Raw genomic sequence first — 16,166 nt, 5'->3', positions numbered from 1 at the left:
GGCAACTTCACCAAGGCTTCTCCTGGCCTCTCACAGTGTGAAGCCTCAGCTGCTCTCCCTGAAACAGTTGAGCCTGTAGCTTTCATACCAGTAATAAATACTATTCCCACACAGAGACTTACACATTACCAAGGTCAGCTGTCAGCTTCAGATGCAGCCTTGAGCTCCTCGGACCACAGTGTCTCTGCCCTGACTCTAAGAAAATAACTTCCAGAAGGTTTTCACCTGAATGATTCTGATAGCTTATTAATCACAGATGATTCGTCAGTTCCATGTAACCAGCATCAATTGTCCTGGTAAAGCAAAGCTTTCACTTCCATACATTCTTAATCCAAAATACCATATTAATGTCCTAATAGAGTCCTTGTGCCTCTCTGAAATTTTGTAAGCCAGACCTCCATTATCCGGACCTCTCTCAACAGGCTCCTGTTTTTTCAAATTCTCACATCAGTTCATTAAACTCTGAGAACTTGCCCAGGACCAGCCTGTCGTTCCAGGGTTCTCTAGAATGGGAGGACTGGATCAAAATCAGAGTCTCAGGCAAAAATGCAGGTGCAAGCTGGCAATAGGCTTCATTAGACCAGATCTCCAAAATCTTTTCACAGCTTTTCCAAAAACAATGTGGTCAGGCCCATCACAACAATATCCCGCCCTCTAATACCAAGTTCTATCCTCGTTTGATTCTTGGTTGCTGTGGTAAAACTCTGGCCAAAACCAACTTGGAAGGGTTTATTTCGGCTCACCAGGTACTGTCTGTCCTTGAGGGATGCAGAGGGAGAAACTAAAGAAGAGACCATAGAAAAACATTGCTTCTTGACTTACTCTCTGTGGGTTGCTCAGCTGCCTTCCTTATACAGCCTAGGACCAACTTCTCAGGAGTAGAACTGCCTACAGTGGCTGGGCCTTCTCACTCCAATCATTAATCAAGAAAATCTCCCACATACCTAGTCACAGGCTAACCTAATGGAAGGGAAAACATTGACTTAATTAAGGTTCACTCTTCCTGGTTGACTCTAGTTTATGTCAAGTTGACCAAAACTACTTAGCACATTTTCACAATCCGATATTTTAAAGTTTGTTCTATTTAAAATGTCTGTTCCATGGTTGTTCCCTCTTTCCCCCAATATCTTCAGCCAATTTTTTCTTCTCCATTTCCATCTGTGAACAAAATTGCTAAATATCATCTGACTAAAACATCTCGTGATCCTGTAGGCCCCTACCCCAGACCCCTTCATAACAAATCCAATCCTTCCAGATCTTAGACAATAATCTTGGTTTTATTCTCAACACCCCATCCCATAATCGTGTGTGTGTGTGTGTGTGTTTGTATGTGTGTACATATATAAAGAGAATATATATCACTTCCACATTCTACATTGAGAACAATCCTGAGTGTTCCACCTCTAGTGTGTACTAAGAACTTAACAATGTTCACTACTTACACTATAACCACCCCACTCCAGGCCACTGTCTTCTCCTGGGACTTTGCAAAGCATCCTAACTAGTCTCCGTGTTCTCAGCCATCATAATCTTTCCTCAACTCCTCAGACTAAAAACCTCCACTGGCATTTTCTCATTCAAAACCTAAGCCAGATTTCATGTTATGAAAGAGTCTTCTACCACATCTCCAAACTGACTGTCACTCCTAATCTCCCATCATCCTGGCTCAGTATGATCTGGCATAGCTTCGCCTGAGCTAACACATGGAAAGTGGGCCCTCAGTGTGGCCTCTGGTATTTGCTTGTCCTTGTGCCTGAAAAGCTCCTCAGACTAACCCTTCCTTGCTCCTTTCAGACATTTCTTTAAACATCACCTCAGTGTGAGGTTTTTCCACTATTGCCTTATATAAAAGTCCCCATTGGTCATGATACACATGCGTGATACAGTTATAACACCAAGAAACTCATATTATACATTACATGGACTATTCAACTCATACAGTCAGTTGTAAGTACATAATTGTACATGATTGTATTTGTCTCTATTTGCTTTCTCTGTTCTGTATTCTTAGCACATGAGACTGTCCTTGGTATGTACTAGGTGCTTACTTTTGATTTGAATTAAGTTAAACCACACTGTGTAGTTTGTTCTCCTTCAGTTCATTCTTTCAAGGCACTAAAGTGAGGGGACTATAAGCAGTGAGTGCTCAGGAAAGTACATCCCAGTCTAGACTGGGGCTTGGATGCTCATTTGCAAGGAAGAAACTTGATGCACACATACGCAGAGTATTTTGTGTGCATATATAACCATCAATATTATTGCATTCTAAAGCACATATTGCAAGATACTCTGGTACACATTATCAATGAGTACAAATTAAATGTAATATTTAACATTTTTGATTTTTTTGACTCATGGGAATTAATATTCCAAACACAAGATATATGCTTTACCTGATTCTGAGTTTCAGTGAACATATTCTTTACAAAAGGTAGAAATCTCTTGTTTTGGTTCTCAGAGAATCTCATTGCTGAATCTTAAATCAGATCAAGCACATGAGAAGGAAACGTGTTACATAGGCTAGTGCAGGACTAACTTTGCTATCTGCCCTTAATTTAAGGTTCATCTTTACAGTGGGAAATACCCCACTAAACTCTTCAACGTCTCCTTCTCATCATAAGGCCTCCTTCACATCATGCTCTCGGCATTGCTCAGACTTCTCCAACCCTGTATTCTTCAAAACTCTAGGGTTAAGGAGGTCTGTTCCAAAGGGCGTATTCTGATTTAAAACTTTTGTTGCTAATATTAACCCTTCAGGCCCATGATTATGTAATATTACTGTAAGATAACAGTCTCAAAAATATTAAGAGATAGCTATTCATAATCATCATCATTATTATTATTATTATTATTATTATTATTATTATTATTTCCCTATTGCAAATAAGCAAGTTGAAAAACAAGGAAGTTACCCAGTGTGTCCAAAGTGGCACAATTCCTAACAGATGGAGCTCAAGCCAGGTAGTAAAGCTCAGGATGGCACACCTATCTCCCCTGGAACACCTGCCTCCAGTACATCCACCCAGCATCATCTCTGAGTAATATGTGCCAAGGTCTAGTTGGGACCTGAACCATTGCTGTATTAAAAGATGGCTTGAGAAGGGCCACAGACAGCCTCTTGTTACTCTGAACACCTAAGAAATCCTTACCCACTGTAAGCTGATACTAAGGTGGCTAAGAAATTGCTTTGTCCCTAACTCCAAGCAGACTCTCAGTGATACTTTTGTGATGAAGAATCAAGTCCCAGGCAAAGGGAGTTTGCAGCTCATGCTAAGTTAACAGGATGGCTGCAAGGATGCACAGACACAGGCGCAGAGAGCCTGACTGACTTTGCTGGGGTCTATTGGATCTGTATTGCTTAATGCATGGCACATCTAAAAATCTGAAATAATCATTTTGAGTGTCAGAAAAGTCATTTTTCTTTCCCTTTAATTGTTCTTTCCACTATCTTCCTAAATATTAGGATCTCCTGTGTCTCTCTTTTGCTAATTTACTGGGATTATTCTCCTTCCAAAAAGTTATCTAAGTGGCATTTGTTTCTGAAAGTCCAAACCATCTTTCTTTCCTTTAATGGATCTCTTTGGAGAAGAGACAAAAAAGAGTTTAGTATCATCACTGGGGACAAACTGTATCCTCATCAATATTCTAAGAGACAATTAGGGTTGCTATGAGTGGTTCCAGTGTGCACGCCACTGTAGCAATTATTTTTAAATATGTCCACAAAAAAAAAAATGCCATGGGAAAAAAAGTGTTCTGAGTGATATTTGAAGAATAGCAAAGAAAATTTTTCTAGAATATTTATTTCAAACAAACATCCCCAAGAGGATAAGTAGTCAGGAAAAGTTTAATCAAAACCAGTAACTAGAAACACAAACATTTTTAACAGAAAAAAAAGGCAAGACCTCAAGACGCAGTTTTATGTGAAATAAGCCCTCCTTCTTAGATTGCCAGTTTCAATTTTTACCTTCAGAGCAGATCAAATTAATAGTGAAATCAAAGGCAGTTGTGTCTGTAATTAAGTTTTGTTTTGCCACTTCTCGTCTTGCTTGAGACCCTTACTAGTTGGAAATAGCCCAATTATTTTGGCCATGTGCATGGCAACATACACTAATTTTGTGACTTGGATCTTGCTCTACTGGTTCTAGTCACAACCAATAAAGATCATTAATGTGGTTGATAAAGGTAGAAGCAGATATTCTGGAAAGCCAGAAACATATCCGGGGCATTACTGGACTTAGCCAGTTCTAGAAAACAATGAAAAGATGCTGTAATTTGAAAATTCTGATGATTTTCTTCGTTTCTTTTTGACTGTGCTAAATTGTTTATTGTTTTTAAATTTTACCAGCACCGTGTGTATTAGCAGTAACCATGGAGACAGTGAGGATTGAGCCTTCCTTCTCCAGGCTTCACAATAACAACGACCAATAGTGTGGTGGAACTTGTGGTTCTTTGGAGGCCACAGCTCTTGAGACCTACAGATGTCACCCCACGCATCTCTCTATGCTTGTTAACACTGTGGTGAGCCAGGCTTGCTATAAGTTGCTCCCTTACAAACAACATTTGCAGCAACCACATTGGACTCAAATCCCATATATAATGTAACCTTGTTAGCCTTGTATCCTAGTTTGCATACTTTATCTGGCCAAGTGGAAGAATTGTCAGCAGCAATTTCCCTCAGAAGAAAGGGTATCATCTCAGACTGCTTCTTCCTCCATAACTCAGGGATGTACTTGTATACACCCATAGTCAGCTCACCTGACTGCTGTAGCCAGATTGAAAAACAAGGCAGGAGTGGTTGGGTGGGGAGCACCCTCATAGAGGCGGGGGGGGGGGTGGCATAGGGGGTTTGCAGAGTGGAAATGGAAGGAGATAACATTTGAAATGTAAGTAAATAAAATGACCAATAAAATTTTTTAAAAATGAAGTGAAACATCTCAGAAACTAGATCAGAAAAAAGTTTGCTTTAAGCCATTAAGTCCAGGAATCAAAAGTTATTTAAAGCATTTCATTAAAAGAACTGAGTTTGCCTCTATGATGAATAACAAGTTCCTCATTTTTTTAAAATTCTGCATTTTTGAATGACGTACCTCTTGCAACAGAAACCTCTCAGTATTATGAAGTCCTGAAAGTAGTTTGCAGGCCAGTAGCAGTATTGAGCTATGACAAATTACTTACACATGTTAAAGGCATGGAATTTCCTGACAAAATGAATATGAAATGTAAAGAAAAAAACAACAAAAAACTAATTCAAAGGGTTTTGTTCTAAGTTTGTAGAATAATGAAGTTGTTATCAACTTAGACAGAGAAAGCTAAAAATGGAACTGACTGAAACAGGCAGAGCAGAAGTTCATTTAAAGGATGTTGGTTTTGAAATATCTGTTAAATATTTAGATGCAGATGTGGAGGAGGTAGTTGAATGAATATAAAAGTCTGGAATTTGAGTGATCTAGACATAGACATTAAAAACTAGAGACTTAGCTACCTAGGAGTGATGGTTCATGCCTCTAATCCCAGTATTTTCCAGGCTGAGCAAAGAGTTTGTTGCAATTTCACAACCAACCTGGCCTATTATGGTGAGCTCTAGATCAGTCTGGGCTACAGAGATAATCCTTGTTAGATAAATAAGCAAACTAACAAAATAATAACATCAGAAAGTCATCACATGTGACTAGCCTTAAAATCCATGGAAGTATTTAAAGTAATCAGGATATAGGCAGAGAAGATGACAAGCCCAGATCAAAGTGTGAACATTTAGGCACCTTAGCAACAACTGCTAAGGAAAAAAGGAGCATCCCCTGGGAAGAAACTGTAAGGCAGGGAAATCTACTAGTGTATGAGGCTTGAACCCAGGTAAATGAGCACTGTGGAAAACTAGAGCGGAAAAGAGGGGACTCACCATTGTTATTTGCAATGTAAACATGACTGGTGAGAGTATGAAGCTAAATTAGAAAAGCAAAAGGGAAAAAAACTTAATTAAAATAGTGATCATGTGGCTTATGTCATCCAGTAGGCAGAAAAATGGTCACCCCAAAATGTCTATTTCTTAGTGATCAAGATTTGTACATCTATCATGCAATGTGGAAAAGAGAAATTAAAATTATAGGTAGAATCTAATTATATGGACTTTAAAAAAAATTATATTGGATCGACCAGATGGTCCACTGTATTCAAACAGTGCTTGAAAACAGAAGAGCGAGGCAGGGATATTTATGTCTGAGTTATGTAAGGTGGGAAGGAGTCCATGTACTATTGATAATTTTGAATGAGGAACAGGTCATGATAGAAGAATATAACTGGCTTCTAGCAGCTGGAAAAGCCAGGGAACATTTTTCTCTAGAGCCTTTGAGAAAATAACAACACTATGACTTTAGCAGTTAGGACTCCATAGACTCCAGGCTTATATAGCTATAAAATAATAAATGGCTGTTATTTTAAGCCACTAATATTGTGCTAATTTGTTATAATAGCAATAGAAAACCAGTAAGAGGGAGCTCTTAATCATAACATGGTCTTACCTTACTTTTCACTCTTTATGTTCTAGTGGCCATTGTGGTGAAACTGCAAATATGCTTTCTGGATTAGCATGGCTAAAATTAATCTTCCATAATCCATCTACAACTAGTGCAAACTTCATGAAACTGGTGCATAACAATGAAATAACTAGCAAGGAGACAATCTAAAACACGTGAGAGATGAAAATTCAAACCATAGATTTGAGAGAGAGACAGAGACAGTAATTGACAATAGTTCTTTTTATGTTCATTCGACATCTGAAGGCCCGTAGTAAGTGAGAGGGAAAAAAAGCAAACAAGTAGTTTTCTTCAAAGTTTTACATTTATTTATTTGTTTGTTTCTGTGTATGTAAGGGGCGGGGTATACCACAGAACAGGTGTAGAGGTCAGAGGACAACTTGCAGGAGTTGCTTTTAGCCTTTCACCAGATGGGTCCCAAGGATCAAACTCAAATTGTCAGGCTTGGTGACAAGTGTCTTTACCTGCTGAGCCATCTTGCTGGTCCCCATAGAACTGTCATGATAAGCAGCATTTTCATGACTTTACTTGGGAGTGGTCAACAAATACCTATCCACCCAGGCACCAACAAAAGACCATCTATTCTTCCTAAGTCTAGTTTGGTAAAGCAATGAGACAAACTGAGATTACCTGTAGAACCTAGGGAAACATATGTGGCAGCTCCACCATCAAAGTCCCCTCTCCTAAATGGTTATCCATTTATGCGTCCTTGAATAGGAAGGGACCTCACGCTCCTCCTCTGCCACCTTATGCTGTCTATGAGCTGCTTTTGAGAAGAAACGTTATGTATCAGTTTGTGATAATAAGTCCAATCCAAGCAGGAAGCATAGCTGCTATAATTTTAGAGTGGTAACGTCCATAGCATGCCCATATCAGTTACTTGTCTGCTGCTGTGATAAAATTTCATGACTAAAAACAGCTCAAGGAAGAAAAGTTTATTTGGGCTTATGGTTCCAGAGGCATAGCATTCATTCCATTGTGGAAAGGAGGCGTGGCTACATCTTCACAGGCAAGCAAGAAGCAGAGAGACAGATCTAGACATAGGGTGAGGCTATGCCCACTCCCAGTGACAAACATCCTCCTACAAGGTTGCACCACCTAAACATCCCCAAGCAGCACCACCAACGGGGAGCCAAGGGTTTAAGTGCCCGAGGCTATGGAATACGTTTCTCACTCCAACCACCACAATCTTCAAGGAATGATTCTACAACAAAATTGTGTGTGTGTGTGTGTGTGTGTGTGTGTGTGTGTGTGTGTGTGTGCGCACACACACACACACACACACACACACATATATATATATATATATATATATATATATATATATATATGTATATATATATGTATATGTATAATTATTTCTCAAATCAATCAAAGGTTGAGGATTTGGCATCTATAATACAAAAACAGTCATTCACAGAATTTTGAGCAGCTGTTAGTGTACACAGCTGCTATTACCCATTGGAAAACAAGGTTTCTTGACCCAAGATTTGCAATGCACTTCAAAAATGAACTTAGTTTGACAAGCACACCATAAACGCTTAGCAACCAATAACAAACTTCCACACTAGAATCTATGACCTTCCCAGCCATAAGTTTTTATACTTGTTTGCAGTATAAAATCCTGGCTCCTTCTCGTGTAGTGAGATTTAAATGTAACAGGAAAGCCATTGGTTGTACTCCTAAGAATCATGTCATTATTTCAGCAGTGAGCTCACCTTCCCTGGCATAATGAAGTCCACAACCAAGCAAGACAATTGGTAATAATAATCCCCCCAGCAACCAGTAGAGCAGTTTCTAGCATGTTAAAAGTTAGTAGGGAAGAAATTTACAGCTTAGTCCTGGCTTGATTTCTCTATGACCCATAACCAAAACATATGGTACCTTCAGCAAGAGTCTTACCAATCAATTATAGTGTGCAATCTACAGCAGTAGCAATAGCCTATAATATTTGGGGCCTCCCTGGACAACAACCCCTGGCATTTATATATTCATTCAATATGGATGCTTCAACATATGCCTTTTTCTATCCACACAGAGTAGGTTTGTGCATTTAAACATCTTCACTAATGTTCTGACACTTACCTGCACAAACTGTCACAGGATTTTTCTTGCCCTATTGGATGTCATCTGTGCCATCCCATGAATTTCACAGCTGCATCTGGCTCTGTACCTTGTGCAGACAGATATCATTGAGTGATCTTATATGGCTTTTGTATGCATTTCTAAATCTGTAGGACACTCACAAGTCAACAGTCTATTATCTATGCAATGAAGCCTTTTCACAGAGAATCGGGAGGTTAACAAAAGAAGGTCCTAGGCTACCAGCTTATGACAGATAATGAAACTACAAAGGTAACCTTGGTGAAGTATAATGTTGTCCATTCCTGGAGAACAAAAATTGGCCTCGGACTTGAGGTGGTAGGAAAATAGGAAAGAAGGCACAAGGACCAACACAGCATAAAAAGATCTCATCGATTATTCTAATTGTTCTGCCAAAAAGAAAAAAAAAAACAACCAATATTGAATGCCCAGGGATGGATGAGAATCGCTGCTTTACATAAGACTAATTTGTGGTCATTCTCCATGAACCATCAGCTCTTTCTTCTAGCCATACTGAGCTATTCAAAGGACCTTGGACTGAACAAATAATATACTTTATTGATGACTTCTGTATTTTTTGTCTATCCTCTCAGCATCCTATATAGTTTGGTTTTTACTACTCTATGGTAAGAGAACAAGTTCATAGGCTCCCACTTCACCCACTCAGGATGGCTGTCTTTTCCATGCTCATGTCAAATTCTTCAATCATGGTATGCAGAGTGTATCCCAGCAGGACATCCATCCCAGTATATTTTATGGCAGATCCCATCACGATTCAGAACAGGAAGTTGTAGTACGCATCGTCTATATTCCCACTACACTCAAACTGATCTTATCTGTCCCGTGTCTCATAACCTCAAAAATCAGGCTGATGGTAGCCCTTTCCCAAAAGCCAGTCCCAATTCAAGGGACCTGTGGTGGACTGTTCCCTGTGTCATAGTTTCCTACATAGGCTTATTTGCATCCTGAGCCATGAACTTTTCCCTGTCTTTGTATTAAAGGTCAGCCTTGAGGGTGTGGGTTTTTGCAGGTGTAGTTGTTTGTTTGTTTTTAACCACTTTTACCTTACTCTACTCACTGCATTATTCTTTCCATGGCCTCCTACTTTGGAGATCCCAGAAGAATTTATCACAAATCTAATTCGTCCTCTTTTTCCCTTACCTACTCTCAAAGCATAAGAAGGACAAGCCAACACCTCCATCTCCTTCTTTCTTCCATTGTTCTTCCAATTTATAGGACAGTGTAGAAGATAGCATATGTAAGACCTTTTTCTTATTGTAATTACCTCCTGGTGTGTCCAAGTCCTTTCCTGGCAGACTGCTAAATCTCAGTTGCTGATCTTATCACCCATAGCAGGGAATGTTTAACTTTTGTCACAAGCTTCCTTTGACCATGTCCCATATTTCCTACTTTCATAGATGACAATATATTTTCTAGTATATCTGCTGTTTGGAGTAAATCCCTGTATTCACATAGAAGACCCCATTCATCAAGATGAGCCATAAAGAGGAAGATGTTTACCGTGATTGTCTCTCCACAGACACTCCACCTTCAGATGAGAGAGTCTGTTTCCTGTCCTATCAGCAGGCACGTTACAACTGCTACTCCAAGAAGGTGTGGCATTCCATTCCTCAGGCGAAGGGTGGACATATCAGGATTGAGCTACGTGAGCCTTCTGTTTCCTGCCTCAAGGGTTCCATAGGAAGTGAATGTTATTTGGTCCCAATCTTGAGAGGGCTCTTAGAGGTAATCACAGCTGCTCTGATTCTCAGATGCCAGATGACCGTGTTTGTGTCATACTTCAATGACTGAGTCCAAAATAGCAGAGTGAAAACAAAATACATCAGAAAAGATATTAAAGACAGTTGGATACTGGTAAGAAGCCTTCACATGTAAACCAAACTGGGGCTCATGTAGAAAGACAAATGAGAGTCCACAGTGCAAGAGCAATGGCACGTAGGCAATTTTGCTTTTAAAATCTTAGACAGCATAATCCCCCTTTGATTCTCCTGCTTTGAAACTACTATTATCCACCACTAATTTAAACTGTGAAGGATGCATGCACTTGACCACTCTATATCGAATCAGTCAATAACTCCAATTCCTGCAAATATCCACTTATCCCAACATTGTCCTCTGCTTCTGCAGCTGAAGCCAACTCCTCCTCTTACTTGGTTTATTGCAAAGCTTCCCAGCTTCTCCCCTGGTTCTAATTTTTTCCTTTCCAGTCTCTACTGTTCAGACACCTCCCATGGGGGCCCTAAGAGTATGAATCACATCATATATCCCTGGTTGAATACTCCACTGGCTCTCAAGGCTTTGCTGGAGATGCATACTCCTTGCCATGGATTACAGAGTAGTTCCTAACAATCTACTCCCTCTCGTTCCTTTCTTCAACCTGGTACTCTAGTTGTGAACTATAATGAACAGTTCCTTGCAAAACCACAGTTTTCAAACTGAGCCTTCAGGGTACATTTTACCAGCCTGGAGTACACTTCTACATCCCACTCCTTGTCCACTGGCCTTCCCCAGGCTAATTGTACACATGCTTCCTATCCCAATTACAAACATTACCTTCTACAGGTAAGCTGCCTTGATTTCCAAAATAGAGTCAAGTACATTCTGTGGACCCCAAAACATTCTATAACCACATATCATATTGCGGTTGCTTTTGTGTGTTTTCCAGTCTCCATCCTTAAACTGTTTGCACTGTGGAAAGAATGGCTTCATCCAGAGAGGCAAGTTAACTATTAAATCAAGCAAACTGCTTGGCTCTAAACCAGGTCTCTAAAATTTTTCATCCCAATGCAAAATAAACAATATGTATCTTTAAAGACAGAGAAAGAAAGAGAGGTATAACACGCACAGTTTTCAACTCAAATCAAATGTCAGTATTGTTCATTAGAATGAGCTGCTATAGCAAAAAGATTTGAACTAAACTCCATTTTCACAACACCAGAACCTAAGAAATCCAAAATCCAAATCCTGGTAGATTCACTGTTGGAGAGGACCAACTCCTACAGGTCTGTTCACAGACCATTCCATCTCCCTGTCTTCCCATTGCAGAAGGGACAGGGCATATTCTTGTGTCTAACTTTTAAGGACATTATATTCATAGGGGGTTTGGATCAATTATTCCGAGTCAAGGTTTGGTCTGTTGGTATGTATTGTAATGCTGAATATTGGCTCTGGTTGCCACGGGGACAAGATGCTCATCACATGCACGAAGTGATGCTATGTGACCTTGCTCCTTAATTTCAAACTATTGGTTAAATAAAGATGCCAATAGCCTATGTCTGGGCAGAGGAAAAGTAGGCAGGTTTTGGTTCCTGGGCTTGGGTCTGAGGAAGACAATGAGGAGAGAGAGAAGAAGGTAGAGAGAGAAGAAAGTGCTATGGGGTAGGTGAGTCATGAAAACATAGCCGTGAGGGCTGGCCTATTGGAGTTAATAGCAGCCCAGAAGGAATATGGCAAGTTATAACTCAGGGTTACAGGCAGGAAAGTGGACATAATAGCATAAAGGGTTGATATCTGCCCAGCTCTAGTGCATAAGGCTTATTATAAATATAAAAGTTGTGTGTCTTATAAGTGGGAACTGAACGTCAATTGTGGGGTAGAAACCACAATTGAGATTAAATAATTACTACAACTCGCTAATGTTCTTAGCCCCTAATATGCATGCACAGTGGTCAGGTATCAATCCTCATTTTCCACCTTGTTTGACACAATACCTCTTATTGTTAACCAGTGTGTAAGTGTGTAAGTAGAGGGCTTGCAAGCATAAAAGCATTTATAGTATCTGCCATCCATCATACTTTCGTAGCTTAGCTGCTTTTCTGTTGCTAGTAGAGACATAAAAAAATAAGGCAATTTATAGAAGATTTTATTGGGGATTCCAATTACAGAGAGTAAGTGCATAATCATCATGGTATGGGGCACAGCAGCAGGCAGACAGGTGTGGTACTGAAGCGGTAGCTAAGAGCTTACATTCTGAGACACAACCACAAGGCACAGAAAGAGCTAACCAAGAATTGCCATAAGGATTTGAAACTCCAAAGCCTGCCTCCAGTGGCACATCTCCTCCAATAATCCTATACCTCCTAATCCTTCCCAAACAATTCCACCAATTGGGGACAAAATATTCAAATATATGAGCCTAGGGGAGCCAGGGACTAGAATGTGGTAATTTGAAAGAGAGTGACCTCCTATTGGCCCATATATTTGAATACGGGGTTCCCCAATTGATGGAGCTGTTTGATTAGGAAGATTGTCCATGCTGGACGAGAGGTGTCACTGGAGGTGGAACCTGAGGTTTCAGAGTCCACACCATTCCTAGTTAGCCCTCTCTCTCCTCCTCGTTTGGGCATCCGAGTATAAGCTCTCAGCTACTCTCCAGTGCTATGCCTGTCTGCCTGCTACCATGTTCCCCACTAGGTTGATCATAGACTCCCCCTCTGAAACTGTAAGCCACCAGTAAACTGTTTCTTCTATAAGTTGCCTTGATCATGGTGTCTCTTCACAGCAATAGAAAAGTAAGACAGTACCACTGGGCTTATAGACACTCACTATGGCATCTCCCTTTTATGTGGATCCACCTCACCTACACAGTAGGCACTACCCACTGATGCACCTCCTCGGCCAATCCTTAGCAATACTAACCAACAAGATGTCTTTCTGCTCCCTCCATGAAGAGCTGAATACTGCCCTTAAGAAAGAACCTCATTGCTTTTCTCTTCAGTATTCTATCTAGGCTTGACCCAGTAACGCTTTTCCCAGTCTTCTTCCCTCTCTCCTGTCCTACCATTTCCCTGGGCTTCATATAACATATTATTGTTGGACACAGAATGTTAACTTCATAGCTAAGTCTAATATCAATTTGACCTCCAAATAAATATGACTTCTCTGACCTGCTTTAGAGTATTAAATCTAATATTTAATTATTTAATTAAATATTTGTGGGGCTGAGAAAATGGCTCACTCAGTAAAGGACTTGCTGCACGAGGATGCGGACCTGAGTTTGAATCCCCAGGAATCACTTAAAAGTTGGACATGGTAGCCTGAGTCTGTAATCCCAGGACTGGTGATAAAGCCAGGAGTATCCTTAAAGACATTTGGCCAGCAAGCCTAGCCCAATCAGTGAGCTCCCAGATCAGTGAGGAACAGAGGCACATGCTTGTGCACACTTCCATACAAACATACACATCACACACACACACACACACACTCCTTTTTTAATTCACTCTTTCTCGAATTTTCCTTATATTCCATGGCATGGGAGTTTATCTGTAGGTTTGAGTATTTAATTCTGGAAACCATCAACAGATGAATGGGAAACTGAAGTCATCGGTGCCATGAGATGGCATTTCTGTAAATGTCAACATTCTCTCCTGTTGTCATTACATGTGTAGCACAAGTGCTGTAAGGTGGGAAACTCCCCGATGTGAGCATTCTCTGACACAAGCAACTTCTGCTACTTTGATGAAGGACCAATGTGGTGATCAGTGTCAGGAAATCGTTTACAGTGGCTTTTGTTTCTTGAGCTCCTAAAAACAAACTGCGCCCGTTGTGTGGCTTTACTTTGGCACCAAGATGCATTATGGAGGTAGATGTTAATTGTTGCTGGAAGTTAGAAGTTATTTCCATGATACTGCCTACTGCATGTTCTCATTACCTTTATAAAAATATAGTTTTAATTATAGACAGTAGAAGTGAGTTTAGTTCTTGTTGCCTGGCTCAAAGCTAGATCATAACCAGTAATAACAAAACATTAAGTAGAATAGAGCAAAGTTCATGGAAAACACCAAGTTTTTTTATTCTTTCTAAAATGTTTATTCTTTACTTTTTTTTTCTTGAGACAGGATCTCAAGAAGATCCAGGCTGGCTTTGAACTTGTGAGACTTCCAAGTGCTGGAATAACCAGCCTATACAGCCATGCTCAGTGTCATCATTTTAAAAGTTTATGAAGCAAAACAAGAAAGAATAAAGTTTAGTCAACTCGGTTGTATAATAAAGGACTCACCGAATTAAAGCTTCAGCTTGCTATCATAATGAATTAGTCAATTTGTATGTAAAACATAACAATGAAGCCTTCTGTGACTCTGGGTGTACAGTCCTCTTCTTATCAAGTCTGATAGCCCTAGTCTGAGAAATTCACCATTGCTATTTCCTACTGTGCCACTGAGTATTATTTTTAACTAAGGCAGAAACTTTTCATATAAAATAATATAAAAGGTTCAGCACTCTGGGGGGGAAAAGCCCCAAAATTGCCTTTCAATCTCTACATCATATTAAGATGTTGCTAAACAAAGGCACTGCTAGAATAGACTCTAAGTTGTGAGGGAAAGCTTAGGCAACCCACCTCTGCCTCTAGAACATTCGGCATTCTTTTGGTTCAGATAATTAACCCCATCAGAGATCAGCAATAACTATGACTTTACAATCCTTATGTTGTACCTATGTTTCCAGGAAATACAGTCATTTGATTCTCTTGAACAACTAACAGTCATAGACAGATGTAATCTGAGCATATGTCTTTCAATTAGTTGATTTGATGCATTTATGTTTCTTATGTTCCCTGGAAGTCTACTTCACATTTCTGTTTCCCATATTTTTTAACCTTCCCTCTTCCTTTATTCCCTTGGTGAGAGAGATTATTCTTCTTATTATTTTTCTATAGTTAGCACTAATTACAGATAGAACACATCTGTTTGCTTCCCCTATGAGTTGTAAACACACTCATAACTACATCACCCCTCTTTAAAGTGGGAGCTGTCTCACAGAGAAGTTACATGTCTTACAGAAAAATCTACCTCAAAAACTTTTTATGTTTTAATGAAATTTTTTAAACCTAGTGGGTTTCCCAGAGCTGAGGCAGGTGGTACCCTGACCTAAATATGTGTTCACACTTAGTAATTTAGGCATGTTGGAAGCATATAAAATCCCATATCTCATCCTTCTTCAACACTCTCTACCACACTCGGGCCCTAATTATCTCTGCATGTAAAGGTATCTCTTAGAACGGATGCCACTGTTAAAAACAAATCCAAAGTGCTGTACAAAGAATCCAAACACAACTTCCAATTTGCCTCCTCTAGTCTTTTTTCCTACTTATGTAGCATGTGAATGTAAAATACTCTAATTCTAGACTTTGGGGATATGTTTTAATTTGGTTTGGTCCTTTGTTATTTAAACAGAGAAAAGTCACTAAGTTACTCACTCATTCTGAACTGCTTTACATTAAAGACTTTTTATTTCTTTTCTTGTTTAAATATTTTATTCTAGAGCAGATTGGTCAACTTTTTTTAAAGGACGTACAGTAAATATTTTTGACTTGTGGAACACACATTCTTTGTCATAGCTACTCAACTTCGTCATTCTGCCATGCTAGCAGGAAGAAAGCCATAGATGATATATTAATAAATATACAGAAATGGGTCCCAACAAAACTTTATGAAAATATAGGTAGGCAAATTTTGCCACATTGTTCAGATTTTCCAACATTTACCCTAGATTGTATTTTTAAAGAATCATTGT

This window comes from Arvicanthis niloticus, chromosome 4 (genome assembly GCF_011762505.2).
Source record: "Arvicanthis niloticus isolate mArvNil1 chromosome 4, mArvNil1.pat.X, whole genome shotgun sequence".
NCBI lineage: Eukaryota > Metazoa > Chordata > Mammalia > Rodentia > Muridae > Arvicanthis > Arvicanthis niloticus.
Note: the sequence above shows the minus strand (reverse complement) of the source record.